The 8,150-nt window shown below is 33.1% G+C and overlaps 1 pseudogene; it reads left to right on the top strand.

The window, feature by feature from the left end:
• The first annotated feature begins 606 nt into the window (after nt 1-606).
• On the top strand, nt 607-1,443 carry LOC116123915 (annotated as a pseudogene).
• The last annotated feature ends 6,707 nt before the right edge of the window (nt 1,444-8,150 follow it).

Consider the following 8,150-nt stretch of genomic DNA (forward strand, 5'->3'; position numbering starts at 1 on the left):
GAAGAGTTTGTGTAGATTGATGTAATCTAGATGGATCGGTGTAGATTCATGTAGACTCTAATATAAACCAAATGTTAGATATAGAAAATCCTCGATAAACTAGGAATATATATTCATCGGTTCAGTTACAAAAAGTACTGTTTATCTTTCGCTATAAAGAATTTTAGAATAATTGGATATTATCCTTGTATTTACGGCATGGTTTTAGCATCCCATAAAAAATTAAAATCAACTAAGATTTTGTTTTAGTGATCAACCAAGTAGTGAGGTCCATTAGATTGAAAGGGTCCACCTGCACTCCATTCTGGATTGACATTGTCCTCAAAATGAACGGCCATAAATACTTGAAATCAATGGATGAAAACTTGGGTTGGAAACTCCTGTATACATCCTCTCGTAAAAATGGTTAAAACCATAAATTAATATTTCAGGAGACGGCCCACAGCTCCATCTGGGAAACCTGTTAAGACTTCAGAGTCTTAATTGGTCAGTAAAAATAAAAAGAAAATTATGCTATGTCATACTTTATTCTCGCTCACGAAACTGCATCACTGTCATCCTCACCGCTAAAAATCTTTTGCATCCTTTTCCCATTCAGCCGTTACCTTCCGCTAAACTCCAAAGTAGTCCAAACAACCAATTACAGATACATGTCACATAAAGCCCACTGAAAAAGCTATAACCATATATAACCCCATCCTATCTCTTCTCACCAAAACCAAAACCAAAACCAAAAAATCCAATCATTCTCCTTCAACAGTTTCACAAAATAGTAATCAATTACCACTAGTATGCGCTATGGTGTCCATTACGCACCACAACCAATTCCGTCTCTTTATCCAGGACCCCCCTTAATAGTTCTTCCGCCACCATCACCAACAACGATCACAACGACATGCTGGCTTCGGTTTTGTTGGCACTTTTTTTACCCTGTTTGGGCATGAGTGGAATTTTCATTGTCTACATCTGCCTCTTGTGGTACGTTAGCAGCCTTAACCAACCTGATCCGCCGTTACCGGTTAAGCCCGTGACGGTACTGGGTTTGTCAGCGTCTGAACTTGAGAAGTTGCCTAAGGTTACCGGGAAAGATTTGGTTATGGGGACAGATTGTGCGGTCTGTCTGGACGAGATCGAGAGTGAACAACTGGTTAGACTTGTTCCCGGTTGCAATCACGGGTTTCATTTGCAGTGTGCTGATGCTTGGCTTTCAAGGCACTCGGCGTGTCCTGTTTGCAGAGCGAAGCTTGACTCTGACTTCTTCAATGCTTTAGAAAATCCCTGCTAGACTAAGATATGGTTTCGTATTATACAGAAATGATTAGGGGTTTAGTAATATTTACTTAGTTATTAATAAATATATGGTGTTTTCTTTTACTATTTTTATCAATTTTCTGAGTTTTATGTGAATGGTTTCTTCTTGTTTATGAATTGAGAGAGTCTGTTTTCATGGTTACTTGATGGAAATTGTCTGGGTTTCATTTTGCTTTTTACCTTTTTTACTGGTGGGGAAGAAGAAAGCTGAGTGTGAGAGAGAGACAAAGTGGCATCACCATGGTCCCCTTGTACTTAACCTAAAGTATAATTCGGGTATGTTTTTGTGGACCATCCAATTAGAGGACTCGTTTATAAAGGTTGGGATGGTTTACTTGATTTGCAAACCAAACGGCAGCCTGCCTGCGTCAATTCAGTTGGGAAAATGAACGCCTATAATTTAAGTTGCAGGCATGCTTGCATGGAAAGGAAGTGGCGCTGCATCCAGGCGTCTGAAATCCAAATTAAACAATGCTCAAAAGTGGCAGGTTTTGGATTGTGTGTTGGGTTAGCCTCGGCCCCTGGAATCAGCAACTGGTTAGTGCTTGACACCTGATTACCATTACTAATTATTAGATAAGAACCTCAAATTAATTAAAAATATAATAGTGCTTTATCACCTGATACCTAATCCCACCAGATACAGCAAAGAAAATTAAGCTTCCGCTTAGGATTTTCATGGTAACGTTTAAAATCAACATATCAGTTTTCAGGGTAAACTATTATAGTAATTTTGAGGAATTTTTAGTAATGATTTTTAAAACATCTAATCTGTATTTTAGAGTTTATTTTTTAACGATTCTAACTGTTTTTTAAAATGATAAATTTATATATATATTCATAAAAATACCCAAGCTCTAATTAGTACTTGAGAATTTTATTTTTTCAATTATAAGGTAAAAGTTTTTTATTTGTTTTTTACTTATTAATATTTTATAACTTTAAATGTGATAAAGTTTTTTTATTCTTTTTTGCTATTCTTTAACATTTGAAATGATTAAAAAATTGTAACCCCACAACTCCAAGAAAGCATTTAGAAATAAGATTTTAATAATTTTTTTTTTTTTTTTATGATTACTTAGAATTATTTTATATTTAATATGGTTGAAGACGTCCATAATTTGGTTATTTTTTTTTTTAGATATAATTGGGATAGTTTTATAATAGATAGGGTATTTGTGGAATAAAATTTTAAAACCAGTCAAAACTCCTGATTTAGGATGTTTTATAAACCCCTAAAAAATACACTACACTGGTTTTGAAGAATTTTTAAACCAGTCAAAACCAGTGTATAAAAAATCTGATAAGTAATGGTTTTAAAATATCTCAAAACCAGTCTAATTAAAAACTACTAAAAACCAACCAAAAAAAAAAAAAGAAGCTCCCAACCAAACCCTAAAGAAATAACAAACCCATAAAATTTTACAATCCTCAAACACTCCATGTGAATGCTTCAACGAAGTAATGTTGATTTAATCTTGCTTTTTAATATAAGGGTCCGCTTGGTTTCAAAGAAATTAACCATACTACACACCATTTAATACACTTCTTTAATACATTATATCTATTTCAAATTTCAATCTCTCCCTCTCAAAATTGGTACTAGTGGAATGAGTAAACGACTTTTTTCCACCCAAAGCTTGCCTTACTGATACTTTTTCACTCAAAAAGTTTTAAAATACTATTTTGTCACCCAAAGTTTATATTCTGTTAATATTTAAAATACACTTTATTTTCTCAATTGGCATTTGACGAGTTACTAGGAGTCAGGATAAAAGGGGTTTTGTAGAGTAGAGGCCGGTGAATTTTCAAAGATAGCGATCGATTGAATATTTGTTGTCGAAATCAGCAAGAAATCAACTAAAAACAAGAAACTCAAGTTTTACTGTAAGCGATAATCGGTGAGAAATTAAGTGCTAGAATAAGAGGAGTTTTATAGAGAAGAGATTGGAGGTTCAAATGGTGATTATGAAACGAAATTTTACCACCATAATTGGCTTTGAATAATAACGAAATATTAACTTTTGATAGAAAAATGGTATTTTGAAACTTTTTTTTTTGTGGAAAAATGCTATTAAGGCAAATCTTTGGTGGGAAAAAGTCGTTTACTCTATCAGAATTGTGCAAGTTTCATCCCGTTTTATTAGTATAAGGAGAAATGGTCTTTGATTTATTAAATTAAATACATCAAATTATAGTATCACGAGGTCAACTCACCTTAGGTCTACTTAGAAAACACTTGTGATAAATTGGATGCTTACCGATGATTTAAAAAAAAAAAAGACTAGTCTATTAAATAATGTTTATTCAATCTAAAATCGTAATAATGTATAAATACGATAATTCTTTAGTCAGAACATACTCGATATATCTTGGCCAGAAAACAAGTACACCTATTAAATGATGGTCCAATAAAGTTCCAAATGGACATCAATATAACCCATTTAACTAATAGTTAAACTTTTCCATTTAAAGATAATCAATGAGTAACACCATTGTATAAATTCTTTGTAAAAACCTTTTTATACAACCTGTCACCACTCTTTAATTGATACATCGTTCATTTAATCTGTTGAACATTTAATGGGTTAACTTTTTATGTACATTCATCCATTTAATGACATAAGACTGCACACACCGCCAAAAATTCAAATGAATGGCATCGGCCATCGCTTTGTAAGCAGCCAACTCAGTGGTCAATGGGCCATATTGACTAATCTGGGCCCAGATGGTGTTTCGGTGGATCCCGTATTATATTGTAGCCGAATGGGAAACCGTGGGAATTCATGAAAATTATTGCCAGCTGAGGAACAGTAAACTACTTCAAAAATAAAAAACACTGTTTGATTATAGTACTGGACAGAGTACAACGGTTTCACTAAATTACCAGTCTTCTGCTATTAGAAGCAGTGTTTTGAAATAACGGTAATATTGCATGTCCCAATCTAGTAAATTTTTTTTTATAATTTTCTTTTATAACATCTAGATAGTAGTTTCATTTTTTTTGTAAATTGAAAACTGGCATATAAGGATTATAAGAGAGAGTTTGTGAGATTTTATTGTGAGCTAATCTTTATTATTTGAAATAATTCAATGAATACAAGAGATTTAGGTCAAAATAATATTATCACATGACCCACTCTTGGATAGCTAAGTAGTAGGATGAGTGCTAGGATGTGTAGTTACGGCATATAGTCTCAATTCAAGTTTAAATCCTCTTATCCTAAGATTTAAGTCGGAGATTGTATGCGTAAATTGATATGGACATTTAATATATATATATATATTATCACATTATCTAAGTGAGTACATTTCAATGAGCTTGTAGTTTGGATTTTGGTCCCACTCAAAAATTCTCTTATCATGTATATCCAATAACTAAGATAGTTTAGTTGAAATTGCATGTATTAGGTGGAACCATATATATATATTGTTGAAGAAGATGTAATCGATGAATTTGGGGAAGAAACTTTTCTGTATTAATTAATTATTAAATAATGTTACAACACTTTTATACTTACAGTAAACTAATTCCAACTAACCCAAGTACCCAACCAACTGTACAAGCTAACTCGAATAAACTTAACTGGAGTTGACCAGCAAACTTAACTACACAAATCACTGACTAATTGACTACACTGTAACTAACAATACAATTGTACAGTATATACAAATCAATTCCTTAACATCCCCCTTCAATTGGTGGGTGATAAGTGTCTAAAACCCCCAACTACTGCAATAAGTTTGCTAGTTGCTCTATAGAAGGAATGTAAGCAGTTGTGATGAAGCCAAGCTTGAGCTGGTCTCTTATAATATGACAATCAATATCAATATGTTTTATTCTTTCATGGAAGATGGGATTAGAGGCAATACGATTAACAATTTGATTGTCACAATAAAGAGGAATAGGCAGAAATTTAGACTTAGCAAAACCAAGGTATGAGAATAGTTGCACCAACCGAAGGAGTTCATACACAGTTGATACCACTGTCCTATACTCTGCCTCTGAAGATGATTTAGAAATTGTGGCCTGCCTCTGAGATTAAGGATTTTCCAAGGAAAACACGATATTCTGTCCTTGTCATTAGGCAAGATGTCCAATCAAAGTCACAAAAAACTGTCAATTTCATGTCATTTTCTACTGGAAATAACAAGCCTAATCTTGGAGATGACTTTATGTACTTGACCACTTTAAGAGTTGCATTCATGTGTGACTGTTTGGGTGTGTGCATGAACCGGCACACGGTGGGTCATATACAGCTAGTCGTGCACTATTCCGTCGACTGTTGACGATGGTCGGTGATGGTGACTGACAGTCGGCAGTGACTTGGGGGTGGGTAGGGGTGATTTAGCTACAAATTAAAGTTTTATATGATTGAGGTGTTTTAACAACATTTCAACTGTAAAGGGTTAACAGAAATAATAATAAAAAATACTATAATATTAATATTTAAAAAGAAGAGCGATTTAGTGATCCATATAATATACCCACCAATTTATCCTCTCAACCAAACATATTATTCACCAATTTATTCGAACCAACCAAACACATTTTTTAAATATTTTCAGTAATCTTCAAGATGATCTTTCTTTCTGTTAATATAATATAACCCTATAATAAAATATTATATGATCTAAACGCCCCGTTACAATAAACTAATTTCAACTAACTCTTACAATAAACTAATTTCAACTAACCCAACTAACTGTACAAGCTAACTCGAGTAAACTTAACTGGAGTTGACCAGCAAACTTAACTATACAAATCACTAATCAATTGACTACACTTTAACTAACAGTACAATTGTACAGATATACAAATCAATTCCTTAACATATTTAAAATAAAACATTTTCTTAATCAAATCTAACATCTAATAAAAATATAGCTCAAGATCTTATATTGTGTGGAAGTGTAACCATCTATTATATAATATTAATTTGTTGTACCAAAATCTTTTAAAGTGAAATACGTTTCCGTGGCCCATGTTTTTGGTTAAATTAGTATTATTTGACTTTTACTATAAATAATCCAAGTAATTGATATTGAAACAGTACCGGCTAGTAAAAGCACCAACCCATGTAAAATTCCGCAACGTGTCGGAATAAGGTCTTGTCACGTACACCTTTCTTGCTGGCTTGCAGTCACGAAGTTTCATTTCATTAAAAGATGGACGCTTTGGCCTTTTGCTTACTTCCACACGGCGTTTGGGGAGGACACGTGGTGTCTCCTAGCCTTTATGGTGGGGCCAGAAAAAGATTCGAATGATAAGTCATTGAAGCAATCCAACAACTTTCATATCTGGCATGTGACACATGTCCTCTTACTTTTACACGTGTTATCTATCGTACGAGAGTAATTATTTTAGGTGTTTTATTGAGAAAAGAGTAGCTCTTCCAGTTTGTTTGCAACCAAATTTTCCTCTCTTTTGTTACATTGAATTTCGACTCCTTCCTTACTCTTCATCACACACTGCGTCACGGCTTTTGTGAGATGAAGATCAGGTAAACCAATACGATTATTTCTTTGAATATTTATTTCAATAAATTTCTTATAATAACAATTTTATTTTTGTAAATATATACAGTTTAAACTTATTTTGCAAATAATGTCCCATCTATTTAGAGCTATAAAATGGGAATCTACATAGGAATAAAACCATCACTTTCGACGAATATATCAAATTTCAATACGTAATAGAAGAGCAATACAAACAAAAAAGTGGAAAAAGGGTTCAAATGACAACATATAAAATCTTTGTTATTGGATTTTTTTTTTTATAGGCCAGACGACAATAAATAAGTCTATTTTCTATTTTTCTTACTAGATTGATTGATTGATACATTAGAAATGAAATTGGAATTAGAATTGTTGACTACAATCATCCAAGTCCAGATAATGGGATTGCTTTTTTTTCGGAGATAGACAGCAAAAGGAAATTCCTACCCCCATTGTTGAGACGATGTCTGTTCCCCTTTAACTTAGAATATTTTAAATTTAGGATGTTAATATATTCGAGATCAGTCATGATATGTATAAGTAATGTTTGCTTTTTAACTTAGAATATTTTATTTATAAGGTGTTTAATAAACTCAAAATTAATTAAGATACCAACAGGTCTAAACGCATTAAGATAAAAAAAAATTAATAATAATAATAATAATTTTGAAAGGGATTAAACGCTCGAATTATCAACCAACATTATTTATATGTATTTATTTATCATTTCTTGGGTGACCAGACAGCAATGCTACAGTACTTTTTCCTCAACATTGATATTTAAACACGGCAGCCGTGCATCGAAAGCTGATTAAAAGCACTCGGTCCCACAAATGAAAACTCCATCATCGTCCATAGTGGGGACTCAAACTAATAGTCACTATCGTCATAACTACACTAGGGTTTCCTCCCTAAAAGAGAAACTATGGTGTCGTGATCACGACCGTTGGATCAAGTTTTACTTGAGATGTGGGTCTCGTACGTAAAGCCCTTAAATTTTTGGCAAAAAAAGGTAATGGTGGAAAAAAAGATGAAATGGTGAGAGAGAGAAAGACAGGTGTCCCTCTGTCTGTATTTCCTTTCTATAGCGCCTCAATTCAAAGTCTTTTACGCCAACACGGACCTTAATGTTATGATGGTATTATGCACACCAATAAATTCAATAACAACCATACACGTGTCCCGTTACATTTTACTAGAGTTGACTTATTAATATGCGATGGAGTCAATTTTTGATATGACATATAATGGCAAGACATGATGCAGCATTGAAATTAATGTAGGTTAGGAATATGATAGTAGTTTCTCTTAGAAAAGAGTGAATGCTACGTGTGAGTATG

Source organism: Pistacia vera, unplaced genomic scaffold, assembly GCF_008641045.1.
Source record: "Pistacia vera cultivar Batoury unplaced genomic scaffold, PisVer_v2 Contig146, whole genome shotgun sequence".
In the NCBI taxonomy this organism is placed as follows: domain Eukaryota; kingdom Viridiplantae; phylum Streptophyta; class Magnoliopsida; order Sapindales; family Anacardiaceae; genus Pistacia; species Pistacia vera.